The sequence below is a fragment of the Gadus chalcogrammus genome, chromosome 20 (genome assembly GCF_026213295.1).
Source record: "Gadus chalcogrammus isolate NIFS_2021 chromosome 20, NIFS_Gcha_1.0, whole genome shotgun sequence".
Classification (NCBI taxonomy): Eukaryota; Metazoa; Chordata; class Actinopteri; order Gadiformes; family Gadidae; genus Gadus; species Gadus chalcogrammus.
Window position 1 is genome coordinate 11,153,333 of NC_079431.1, and position 14,242 is coordinate 11,167,574.

Consider the following 14,242-nt stretch of genomic DNA (forward strand, 5'->3'; position numbering starts at 1 on the left):
CACACACACACACACACACACACACACACACACACACACAAACACACAAACACACAAACACACACACAAAAACACACACACACACACACACACACACACACACACACACAAACCTCTATGTCATCAGTGGCTGAAGACCCCATTAGCGGCTGATTCAAGAAGCGGTCATGTGACATCTCTCCCCTCCTTCAGATTTTTCATCTGCACAACGAGGAGAGCAGACGAGAGTCCCAGAGGGTAGCACACATCTGGTGAAATATCAACATCTGGGCCAGCAGTGCCTCAGGCAATTATCTCTTGGTTGTCAAGTGTTGTGGCTTGACACTTTTTACACCATAGCCCCGTAAACCAATGGCATATATTATTGATTATGACGTTCTGAATTAAACACGTTAATGACAACTGTGTGACGGCGGTAAATGTCTTCAACTCTCACCCCACAAAGACACGAGTTATTCCCTCAGAAAGAGAAAGCAGCGACGGACTGATGGACTGATGCATCAGACAGCTGCCCCTTTAACGTCTTCTCAGTGGTGGCGGGGTAGTGGTGGGGAGTGGGGGTTTAGCACAAGGTGGTGGCCATATCGGCAAAAAAAATGGACCGTACCTCAGGCCAGGCGCTAATAAAAAGCCCTGAAGCCTGACGACTTCCTCCACGAGCCCACCTAACCCAATTAGGGCGCCGGCCGTCAGAGAGGGGAAAAATGAAAGCGTTCCGGACTCGATTTCCCAAGAGCTCTGAATTCGCTTATTAAATTCATTTCTTGTTTTCACCCTCCCCTTTTTGTGGGCAGACTTTAACGTGCCACCAGAAGATGACTTAATACATCCCAAAACTTAAACCCATGATTACTTTTTTTACATCTTACACTGAGATGACTGTTGTTCCTCGGGTTCAGGAGAATCGATATATTCACATACGTCTTGGCTTCTAGATTTATAATGTGGAATTTCCAGGTAATAATATGTTCGTCAGCGCTGTGAGCACTAAAGGTCTTTGGTTACCCAGCTGGCCCAATGTATGCTGGAGGACGAGAGTGAGAGAGAGAGAGAGAGAGAGGGGGAGAGAGAGAGAGAGAGAGAGAGAGAGAGAGAGAGAGAGAGAGAGAGAGAGAGAGAGAGAGAGAGAGAGAGAGAGAGAGAGAGAGAGAGACTACAGAAGGTCATATTGATTGATATAGCACCCTCTGGGGTGCGCTGGGGATTCAGAGCAGCCCATGCTGTGTGTGTTTGTTCCCTCATCCCCGGGCCGATCTCAACACCTCTTCTGAGAAGACGGAGTGAAGGAAGACAGAAGACAACTAATCCAGGGCCCCTCAAGGTTTCTTTTGGTTGACAACCCTTAAGTGCCTTACCTTTTGCCTCTCCCTATATGCAATACTGACGTCTTTAAATGTCCACTGATGTCATGTCGAGTGGAATCAGTCAGAGGCTGTGGCTGTCAGACGCTTTTGGAAACACACCACGAGAGTTGGACAGAAAGATATTGATATTTCCTTTTGGTGGTGGTGGTGGGGGGGCTGGTAGAATGAGACAAAAAGCCCACATACAACAAATCATCGGGAAGAGCATGTGAGTGGGGGGGGGGGGCTGGATAAGCCTATCACCAGCGCACCACCAGTGTTGTCACCGTCCCCAGTGTACATCTGACTAAACTAGATAGGGCTCCCTGCTGTTGACAGCCAAAATGCCCTCATCCATTCTCAAACCAGTAGGGCCTCAGGGTGACACTCGCCCTTGCCTAAATTTCCCTGGGTACAACAACCCACCCTCCCAAAAAATTATATTTCCTCTATCCCGCCCACAAAGAAGGATGATGGAGCTGGGTTTTTTCCCCATGTAGCGTTTGTCGATCGGTCATCACGGTCGTCAGAGATTGTCGAACGTCCTCATCGCCATTTGCAGGTTGATTCGTGTTTCGAGTGTGTTTTCTTTGGGCTGAGGAGGCTCAGAAGAGATAGATGTTCTTCCATATGTTTAGAGCAAAGGTGATTCAAATTCGATGTAGGACTGAGGAATTCAAGTTTGCTTGTGAGGTAGGGAGTTAATAAAGTGGGTTATTCATCCATGGTTCCTTTTCATGGTTCCTAGGAAATGCTATCAATCAAGTTAGGTTCAATTCAGTACAAAATAAAGCTGTCATTCAAAAAGGTTCCATGTAAGTATTTTCATACCTTGTTCCTGCATAAACACAGTATGCTTTACACGTAATTTAAATGTCAAATGCCGTGCCATATAAAAGACAAATAGGTCCCTGAACTATATCCATGATTTTTCTATAAACATCGCCAGACACTTTGATCCTGATTAATTCCAAAAACACTGGGAGGATTAAATTGAGGCATGAACTTCAAACAGACTTGAAAATCTAATTGAAATCTGGGGATGGAGTGATCCTAATAATCTCTTTAAACATAAAAGCCTAAAACCTAAACCCAGAATTTAGAATTCAGGTTTCCTTCCTTATAATCGTGGCTTTTTGTCCCCTGTACTCATTCACATGCCATTGTAAGAGTGAGAGTGAAGAAGAGCAAAGGAGGACCACCTAGTGTCTTTTGAGTTCCTAGCAATGCAGTTCTATGGCAAATTGACAGGAAATAAGGAGTAGCCATGAATGACCACAAAGTCTTCCCGGGTTGCGATAGAGAAACACAGCAGAGCCAATGCACATGTTGACCAGTCCTTGGCGGGGACGTGAACGATCATTTCCATCTAATAGGCTGCTGAATTACTAAATTACAGCTGAATCATTTCTGAAAACAAAGGCCATAATGGTAGAGCTGATGATGGTAATCACTGCTTTACTGCCAATTGGATCTCAAACATTTATAATATACCATTTTGATCCCTTGCAATACATTTCCAAGGACCAAAACAATCAATCACTCTGTTAATATCCACTTCCCTCTGCAGTGCTCATCTGCTGTACATCCATACAATAATTTATCTCTGGCAGAGAACATGGTTAAAGAAGGTTCAAGGGTCAAGTACGGCATTTTGAAGGGTGCCATGAAGTCTTTTCAGCAGGGAATGTTTTCTCTAGTGTGAGGGTCCATCCGTCTTCATTTACCGCGGCCTGTTTTTATATGCATGCACTGCCGTAATTCAAACAGCTCTAGGTATTTGGATAGCTCACTCCACTCACTCAGTGCTATATCACACCAGAATTGCCTGGGATAACCACCATCTTTCAGCAAGTCCTTCCTCAAAGGAGCATTGGAATTACCGTCTTTCGATCGTTCCCTCTGTGGTCTGTCCCTTGGTCTATCTGTTTGTCTTTTTCGTTGTCTTTTCTTAATGTTTCTGTCACTGTGAGCTATAATGAATACTGAACTTCTCCATTCTAAATGAGATTGTCTGCAAAGTAGGCTCACAAATCAGACTTAAGATCAACATCTAAAGTCGGTTGAGCTCAAATCTGTGTGAACAAGGCTTTTAACTGGCTTTCGCTTCAATTAAATTGGTGCTCACTGCCGGGCAAAATAGGATGGACCTAGTCTCTCTGGACCTAGTCCAGCTGATTGGGTAGTCAATCAACCGGGTCATGGTTAGGGCTATGTTAAGGTTTTCGGGTATAGGTTATGTTTATGTATAGGGGGTTAAAGTGTCAGTGAACCTACTGTTTCAGCTGGAATTTGAACATTAAAAAAACACAAGTAAAAAATTGCGGTTTGGGCTGAAAATGATTGAGAAATGGGGCATGTTGCAACCCAAAAAACATAGTTTTACTTTTTTAGTACCGTCGTTGGTTATGAACGTTATAATGAGCAACGTTGTAAATGGAATGCGACACGCACCGTGGCGTTATACTGAGAAGCTTAACCCTCACTCAGATGCGTTGATAAACCAAAAATAAACCACTAGTCATACGGAGCTCCACACATCGACACACACGTAGCGTTATACTATACGTGTCGGGGAAGCCTAACCCTCTCTCCGTAGCCATCATCAAAATCAACGGCTGTCCAGAACTAGCTTCACACATCCACACGTCCATACACACACCGTTGCGTTAAACTATAAGTGTCCGAGAAGCTTTGCCCTCTCTCGACACCGCAGTCAGTCGATGCCCAGACAGAGCTCACTCTCTGGGGCAATAGCGAGATGCTACTTGAACTTGTGCTCCCAAGTTGTATGAGTGAGTTTAGGGAGGGCTGGACCTGGATCGGGGCCGTGGCCGGACCTAGAGGTGAACTTGGACCAAGTCAAGTTTCACCAATTTCCTCTGCTGTTAACAGCCTATCCTTTAATATAAATCCAACCAATCATGATCGTTTGGGCGGGGATCTGTATGTGTGAATAATACGCCAGAGTTCTCGCCTGAATCTAACAGCGAAACCACAATAATCGTGATATGGTTGCTAGATAATTTGTCTGGAAAGAATGAAAAAACTGGTCTTTCTCAAACTTCCATCTTGTCATTCTTGCATGAGTTTCTCTCTGAGTCCAGACGAAAATCTCTGTAACAAAACAGGAAACCAGGCGTAACTCTTTGGGTTTTTCCCCTTTACAGAAGTTTGGCTATAAAATTGTCCAACTTTTTTGATCAGAGATTACGCTAAAACTCTAGACACACTTAGATGGTTATAAATCATCCATCCTATATGAAGCCCTTTATTCTTCCACTACCTATTAATATACAAACAGCTACAATGACGATGAAAGTAAATCGTTTTTTAAACACGTCAGCTCCAAGGCAACCGCAATCCACCATGGCCACCCTGCACAGGTATGCTGTTTAGGCTTACCACTCAATCATTTTAATCCTTGCGCGACAGATGAAATGTTTCAAAGCGAGGGTCATTGGTACAAAAATAAAGCTAAACAAAGATAATAACGCTGAGGTAACCATTCCAAAATATATTTGTACTTATTGTTTTTACAATGTCATTAAACATTTGTGGTGCATTGTGGAATACCCCTTTACCAGCATCAGCCTCGTAACGATCAGCAGTGTGTGTTCGCCAACTGAGTCAACTGTCATCCATTGGATAACATGTTTTATTAATTAATTTGCCATCCCCTAAACTAGGCCAGACACACATGTCCACTCAACATGCGCGTGTGTTGGTACAGAGTCATGCTTGCACAGCAACACACATGCATATACTTACATACATGTGTATGGGCAGATGCAAATGAGTTTGCAATCACACACACACGCACGGCACACAAAAAAACTTTCAATATGTGTATGCATGGATTCATAACTGGCCCTCTTGTACTTGGCGTCCAGACTGTATTGCCGTATGTGCGTTGTACGAAGGCATTAATTGTTGTTGTCATTTTTTTTTCAGCTAACTGCAACTGGTCTTTGGACATCTCTTTAAATACCATACTTATGTGTCAAGATATATTCCATTACATTACATACCCTGCTCCTTCATCATGTCCTTCTACATTGGACCCCTAAATGGCCAAATTATGATGCATCATGTCACGTATTACAGACTGATCAATGTTAGCTCACGGAGGCCGTCAAACTCAAGATGCTGGTGAATGCCGCTGATGGCTGTCTAGACATCCGACCACACAAGACATTGGTTGTCATGCAGTCATATGCACGTGTGTGCGTGTCTGTGTGTGCGTGCCGGCTTGTGTCTCAGCTTGCACACGTGCCATGCTAACCATGGCTATGTTGTGTGTACACAGCTCTAACGAAGGAAAACAGGGCCATGTGGCGGGCAGATGAACTGTGTGGGTGCTGGTGGCTCCAGGGGAAGGAGAGGGCAATCTTAAGCCCCCCAACGCCCCCACCGGGGTCCTGTGGAATCCTTGAACCCAACGGCATGCAGTGTCAGCCACCCTGACTACTGCTTTAATTAAAGGCCTTATAATACGCTTTCAACTGAGAAGCAACTTATCATCACACATAATCGCTTTGTGCTAGTTAGACTTGGCAGAATTGCTACCATCTGCTGTGTTAAACACGGGCACACACACACACAAACACACACACACACACCGAAGCATGCACACACACACACACACACACACACACACACACACACACACACACACACACACACACACACGTGCACACACACACACACACACACACACACACACACACACACACACACACACACACACACACACACACACACACACACACACACACACACACACACACACACACACACACACACACACACACACACAGAGGCTCACCTTTAACAGCAATAGTTCACGCTGGTAAATTGAGGTGAGATGTTCTCGACATTCATCAAAGCAAGACAGAGGAAATAATGATGTCATATTTTACACACACTCAGCCCTGCATCCAACATGGAAAAGGCTCCTTAGCCAAGGTCATTTTCATAAACCTGCTTAATCTCAATGTATGTGCTATCATATGTCAATCATATATTGACATCCTATCATTTGTCGTCTTTTTTTTCTCCTCCATTTGTCGTCCTGCTTAATTATTCTAATCATCATTAATTGCAGTTACCTTGGCTAAATAGAAAATACTTTCTCTATGTGTTCACCTGTATGGTCATTTTTCATTTGCATCTTTGTTTGAATATTATTAGATAGATAACAACTTTATTAATCCCCAGGAGGGAAAATTCCTATGTTAGAATTGCCCAGCAGCAGTGTTTAATATTACTAGATAATATTATCTTCATAATATTACCTTCATGCATCATATCCTTTCTTTTATGTTGGCTTCAACACAGAGCTTTTTGTGCTATAATTTGGAGCATATTCTTGTGATATTATGGTGCATCGACACGAACAAGGCAAATTGGTGCCAATTTGGGAAAATTGTTTGTTAGTTTAGCTAAGGACAAATGTGGGCTACTTCATCAGGGGCTTGCATAACATAAAACAATAAACATACACATGCTTAGGACTGTGTGATTGACCATAAGGGCATTGGGAGCATCATTAAAATTAGATCATTAATGATTAGAGGAGGTTAACGCCCTTTAATACACCCAACCCTCTCAGAGGAACTGAGACTCACTTAACCCCTGCAACCTTAACCCAAATTGGTGTGAGGCAACGTGTACGGAGTAAGCTCTGTAATGACAACAATGTGGAGGAATGGTCTACTTTAGTAAAATAATCCCTTTCAACACACTCTTGAACAAAACTAAATAAAAGACGCAAGGTACAAAGGTTGTACATTGATAGCTCTTCTATTGTACTTAAACCTGGGAAATATTTCGGCATTAATTTGTTCTCAAAGTAAAAGAATAGACTATACCATGCATCCCAAAAAAAAAAAAAAAAAGTTTAGGGTTTTTTTGCTCTCCTGTACACCTTTTCACATTCCCCAGACGTGTCCTTCCCCCTACCCCACTCCTAGGGGCATCGTGTTGTGTGCCTGCCTTGACGCGCACAAGTGAGGAAGGCTCATTAAACGCTGTGTTTGCCGTTGAGCACAGCTCGGAGCAGAACGCCGGTTAAATGGGCCTTGCAGCCACGATTACGCGTTTCCTCCGCCGTGCTCAGACACAGGTTCTAATCTTCCCCCGTGCTGAATTAATGCCCTGCTCCGTTTCAGACGTGTACTGTTTATGAACCGTGACGTAAATAACAGTTAGCTGCTGTTTGCGCAGCGATTACTCTCCAAAGTCTAATGTCGTTGAAAGTAGGAACTTGAGTGATCATGTCTCGGGTTTCCTACTACTTAAAATCACAGAGATCTTATCCGAGTGGGACCCAGGGGTTCAAATGGGGACCCTGAGATAGGGTAGCAGTTCAGTTGGGTTGAACTGGGCCCCGGGGAGCAAGAGGGAAGTGTAGTTATTTATTTATCTGTCATGATTATCAGACAGGCAAATCAGGGGCAACAGACGGATAATCCACTTATCACATCTGCAGTGATTAGGAGAACAGGATGCGGTCGGCCAACAGGGACCTCCGAGGATTCTGGGAGACGTGGTTCTCTTGATGTTTTTTAGTCTAGTCTAGTGTGCCCCCCATTTTTTCCCTGTTTGATTGAATCTCATCACATCTGATGTTGTTTTGTTTGTTTCCCCGCTCTGCCTTTTTTCCAGGCGTTTTCGTCATTGAACTTATTTTTCAGACTTCTATCGCTTCAGCTACTTATTTGCGATGCAATGGGCTGTGTGCGAACATTGAGGCTCGCAGAGGAGAGAAAATAGAGGTAATTGAGATGAGCCTGTTGGAGGGCAAGCAACATCTGAAAGCCAGTCACATTTCAATGTTGCTGTTGTGAATGGTCTGGTTCAGTTGTATATATTTTTGTCAACACACTCAATTATTCAGTGTTTATGCTGGTGGTTCTTGCTTTTTAAATCCCGACTTTGAATTCAGATATATTAAACCATGAAATGTAGAGTTGTATTCTTTCTTGAGACTTTTAGTTTCATAAGTAGCTGTGTGCTTTATGATGGGAAAAATAAAGTCCATGCTTTGCATAATGTTATGCAATTTCGACATTTGGCTGTCTTTTACTTTATATAGTTTGGATGTTTGTATTTTGATAAAGTAAAGTATATGTTAATATAAAACCAATGTGCATCATCGTGTTTCACTAAGTATATATTTTATGCCACGTGCATGGCTTTGAGTTCATAGGTGTATAGGCTATAAGTGTTAATATTTGTTTTTTGGCTGTGCTATTTTAAACCGATCTCACGTTCACATACTCACTCTCTAGTTCCCATTATATCGTTATATCTTTTCTAAATTTAATGAGACCATTTCCCTTTTCTTTAATACTATTTTAAGACACCATAGTTGTTCTACTGTGCAGATAGAAAGTGCTCTAAAATACCAATACAGTAAATACAGTAGGCATAAGGCACAAATGATACACATGCACGCATTGATGCCCACTTGCCCGGATGAACACACACACACACACACACACACACACACACACACACACACACACACACACACACACACACACACACACACACACACACACACACACACACACACACACACACACACACACACACACACACACACACGCGCGCGCACACACACACACACACACACATACACATACAGGGCAGAGATCAAACAGATGGTTTTGAGGGGCTGGGTAAGCAGCAGCGACAGGCTCAGTGGGCGGGGTTTGGGTACCTGATGCTGCGTTGCAGGCGTTATTTAATTGGTTGACAGGGATGGAGGGCCTCATGGACAGCTACATAAGTGGACAAGGGCCAGGGACTTTTCCTCCAATCTGGCTCGCTCAGAAGGACACTGGACCATGCAGATAGCTTGTCTGCATGTGAATAAACATATAAGCTATTTCAATCTCTCTCTCTCTCTCTCTCTCTCTCTCTCTCTCTCTCTCTCTCTCTCTCTCTCTCTCTCTCTCTCTCTCTCTCTCTCTCTCGCTTCCTCCTCTTCTGTTCATCTTCCTCATTGTGTGTTCTCTATTGCCGTCGTTCCCCTCGTTCACCATCTGCTTGGGTGTTTGTTCTCCTGCATTCCGTGATCACTACCATTTCCTCGGCAGCCAAAACATGAATTTGTCATAGCGCTTTTACCCTCACAGCAAGCGAAGAGCCACGGAAAGAATTGAGTCATAACCACTTACTGTAAGCGGAGCGAAGGAGGGGTGGGGAGGAGAGACCATGATGGTAGGGGAAATGGATGGGCCTGACAGGTAAGTGAATGGAGGGACTCTAGAAAAGATGGGCGGGAATAATCCGAGTGTAATAAGCCTGAGCGTGTTCGAGGCACGGCGGGCCTCACCTGCTGACCGGCCCGCGTCCACTAAGTAGGGACTAACACGCGGCGAAAAGACGGCCACATGTTTAATCCGCCTCAGTGTCAAATGCTTCCATGATTTAAAAAATGGAGGAGATGACTCTCTCTCCCTCTCCCTCTCCCTGTCTCTCTTCATCTCCCTCTCTCTCTTTCTCCCTCCCTCTCTCTCCCTCTCGCTTCCCCTCTCCCTCTCCCTCTCTCTCTCCCTCTCCACCTCTCTGTCTCTCCCTCTTTCTCCCTCCCTCTCCATCTCTCTTTTCTCCCTCCTTCTCCCTCTCTCCCCCTCTCTCGATCTTTCTCTCTCCCTTGCTCCCCCGCTCTCTCTCTCTCTCTCTCTCTCTCTCTCTCTCTCTCTCTCTCTCTCTCTCTCTCTCTCTCTCTCTCTCTCTCTCTCTCTCTCTCTCTCCTGTGGCTCCTCTCCTCTTGGCAGTTTGACTCAGATTGTATTATCCAAAGTCGGGGTTCTATAATAAGCGGGGGGCTGTCTTGTTTGATTAGGCACGCCCGGCTGCGCTCATAGCCCCACCCCAAGTCTCCTTACTCCCATCCCACCCCCCCGACCCAGCTCCTCACTTATTCAGAGGAGTGTGTGTGTGTGTGGGGGGGGGGGGGGGGGGGGGGGCTTCCACCACCCGGCGGCTCCTCATGCTTTTCTCTCCCTCTCACCCTCTCTCTCTCTCTCTCTCTCTCTCTCTCTCTCTCTCTCTCTCTCTCTCTCTCTCTCTCTCTCTCTCTCTCTCTCTCTCTGGCCTTCTCTCTCTCTCTCGCTCTCTGTCACTCTTTCTCTCTCACTACCTCTCTCTTGCCATCTGCTAGCGGAGAGGGAATGGAAGCGGAGATGGGGTTGGGTGGGGCGGGGGGGCGGGGTAACCCAACAGACTTAACCCAGTAATAGCCAAAGCACATAACTTCCTATCTTCTCTTTTACCCTTTCTCTCTGTGTCTCTCTGTCTCTACCTTTCTTTCTCTCTCTCTTTCTGTCTCTCTCTCTCTAGAGGCCTCTACAGCAATTCGGTCCCACACCATGGCTGATTACCACTCCTTCACACACACACACACACACACACACACACACACACACACACACACACACACACACACACAGACGCACACACACACACACACACACACACACACACACACACACACACACACACACACACACACACACACACACACACACACGCACACACACACACACACACACACACACACACACACACACACACACACACACACACACACACACACACACACACAGATGCACACACACACACACACACACACACACACACACACACACACACACACACACACACACACACACACACACACACACACACACACACACAGACGCACACACACACACACACACACACACACACACACACACACACACACACACACACACACACACACACACACACACACACACACACACACACACACACACACACACACACACACACATATTATACATTGTATAATAGTACATTGTACTGCATAGTATATCTATTGGGGTATTGGGGCTTAAACTTATGAACCAAAACCATACTGACTGACAGTGACAACGTGGACATGTCTGACATACCACTAAGGGGGCATAGTAAGCTACTTCCTGACAAGCTGGGAGCAAACCTCCCTGGGAGAGCTGGTCTGTAACCTAGATCAGTATGTGTGTGTGTGTGTGTGTGTGTCTGTGTGTTGGTGTGTGTTTGAGAATGGGTCAAATGGTGCATTGCTTTGGTCAACGCCCGGAAACCTGACCAAATTACTTTAGACTTTTCAACCATGTAACTCAGCCGGATGCGGTGGTACAGAATGAACTGTTCCAATTCAGAATGAATTGGATTTTAAACACAAATTCAAAACTTCGATTGACAATTGTTTATTGAATTTTGATTTAAACTTCAGATTCAGTGTTAAAAGACTATATCATTCCGGAGGAAATTCCTTGTTTGTTGAAGTGGAACGGAATGAGGAAAATTATCATCAACAATAAACATTTATAAATGTTTAGTACTGCCAGTAGAAAATAATAAAATACACAAAATGTACGTAAAATTATTTAGAAAAAAGTGGTGCATATGAATTGGTGGGTTAGGCAGGTTATTTGGAGCAGGATGTATGTGAGTCTGTCTGTGTGTATGTGTAAGTGTGTAAGTGTGTGTGTCCGTGAGTGAGTGTTTGTGTGTGTGTGTGTGTGTGTGTGTGTGTGTGTGTGAAGGGGGGGGGGGGGGGGCAGTTGTTACGCAAGCTCCCCTATTTCCCAGCTAATTCCATCAAAGCTTTGAGAGCAGCTCTAATTGGCCCATCTCTATTTTTGGTTGTCTTCCAGTCCCTGGATTTGTTTCATTTTTTTTCACCGCTTTTTGGGCAAAAAGACTGAGCGCATCGAATGCACAGCTCTGTGATAACAGTCCCATTCGCCACAGCACCGCACATGACCCGGTACCAGCCGCCATGACGGATGAGAAGTGATTCCTGGCCCTCCAGCTCAGCTTGACACACTCAGCACATCCACAAGGTACTCTGACGAGATTATTCTAAAAACTCTTTCCCTTTACCCCTGGAGTTATTATTTCTCATCACTCTCCCTCTCTCCCTCCCTCCCTCCCTCCCTCCCTCCCTATCTTCCCTATCTTTCCTGCTTCATCTCTGTCTCTCCATCTCTGGCTCCCTTCGATCTTTCTTTCTCTTTCCACATCTCTCCCTCTCTCCCTCTCCCTTGCTCTTGCCATCTCTCTCTCACTCTATTGCTTTGTCTCTCTCTCCATCGCTCTCTCTCTCTCTCTCTCTCTCTCTCTCTCTCTCTCTCTCTCTCTCTCTCTCTCCTTCCCGCTCTCATCTCCATCTAGCTCTCTCTCATCTCTGTCTCTCTTGATCTCTCTCTCTGTCTCTCTCCCTTCCTAAGTCTGCAGACTGTCTCTAAGCTGCGTGTCTATTTAGAGCAGGCACTGCGTGCGTAGCCACCTACTGCTGCCTGTAAGAAGTGGTGACTCACCTAAAGCCTGCCAGAAAGAGACCACGTCTGTATGTACTGCGTGTTTGTGTGTGTGAGTGTGTGTGTGTGTATGCGTGCATGCTTGCGTGTGTGTGTGTGCATGTCTGTACATGCATGGATGTGTGTGTGTGTGTTTGTGTGTCTGCGTGCGTGTGCATACGCGTGAATGTGTGTGGATGGTTGCGTGCATGTGTATGCATGTGTATGTGTGTGCAAATGTGTTATGTATACAGATGTGGGTGTTTGTGCGTACGGGTGTGTGTGTGTGCGTGCGTGTGTGTAAGCAAGCGCTGCAAACCTCTGGGTGTTATGTCACACTCTCCAATTTAGTTCAGCTTTACATTTCTAGAGCCTTCTCTTGTTCGGCTGACAAGCGCAGCTGTTTTCAAACGATAGTGCCGTCTACGCGTCAAAGCGACATCCGCAGGACCCAAGATTATGATAGCCCACGCCGACACAACGCACAAACACACACACAAACAACACAAACACCACAGAACTTGCCGAGTGCAATCCGGGGCCATTCCGATTATAGGAAAGGGAAGCGAGGACATTTACATATTTGTGTTATTTTTCTTTCTTTCTTTTCGTTCTTTTTTTCTCATGCTGAAAACAAAAATAAAACCTGATGCTGCCAATTGGGGAATTGCCATTGCAGCTTACATGTCTGTAAAGAAAACTGAGGGAACACTGTCTGCCAATCACAGGAAAGTCTGCGCAACTGGGCCCAACCGGGTGGATTGTATTGTGCCGCTGCTGCCTTCGTGGCAGCAGAATTACTGACAGTCAGCGGGGCAAACGGATGCAGCTGTTCTCTGCCCATCCATCCATCCATCCGTCCGTCCGTCCCCCTTTTCTCTATTACATAATGCCTGCAATTTCATTCACTGGTTTCCCAACAAATATCTTTTTTGTGTTGCTGCAGCTTTCTCACCCACAGCTTCTCACGCCTCTAGCAGCCCAGCCCAGCCAGCAGGGTGTGGCATGCTGCGTTTTAATAAAGACAAGACACTGAAATGTATTGTCCCAAGATTTGATCCATGTGAAACTCCTCCCACACCTCCTTATATGGCACACTGCTCAAGTGGTGGAGAATGCACTTGAGCACTTGAGCTGTGCTATTGTTGTGGAACGGTATGTCACTATTTGCACTAGCACTAATTAAAGATTGCTATGGCTCCGCTGCGCTCTGCAGCACTTTAACTTTATTTATAGCGGCTCCAATTGTGATTGCTTTGATCGTTCTCAACGTGTAAGGGGCTTTTGACTAAAGGCTGAATTACTAAATGTAAGTGTCAGTTATCAAATCAATCTTGAGCAATAGGTAAATCATTAGGTCGCAACGATGGCTCCAGTATTAGCGTCCTTTTGAAAGTAAAAAGACGCAAGATTGGAATACGACGTCTCGGATGCAGTGGACTTCACTAGATGGACAGATATACAAACATATGATAATGGATGGAAAGTGGGAAACATTTTGATTCTGTTTGATGGTTTCATAGAAGAAAAAAATATTATATATATATATAATTT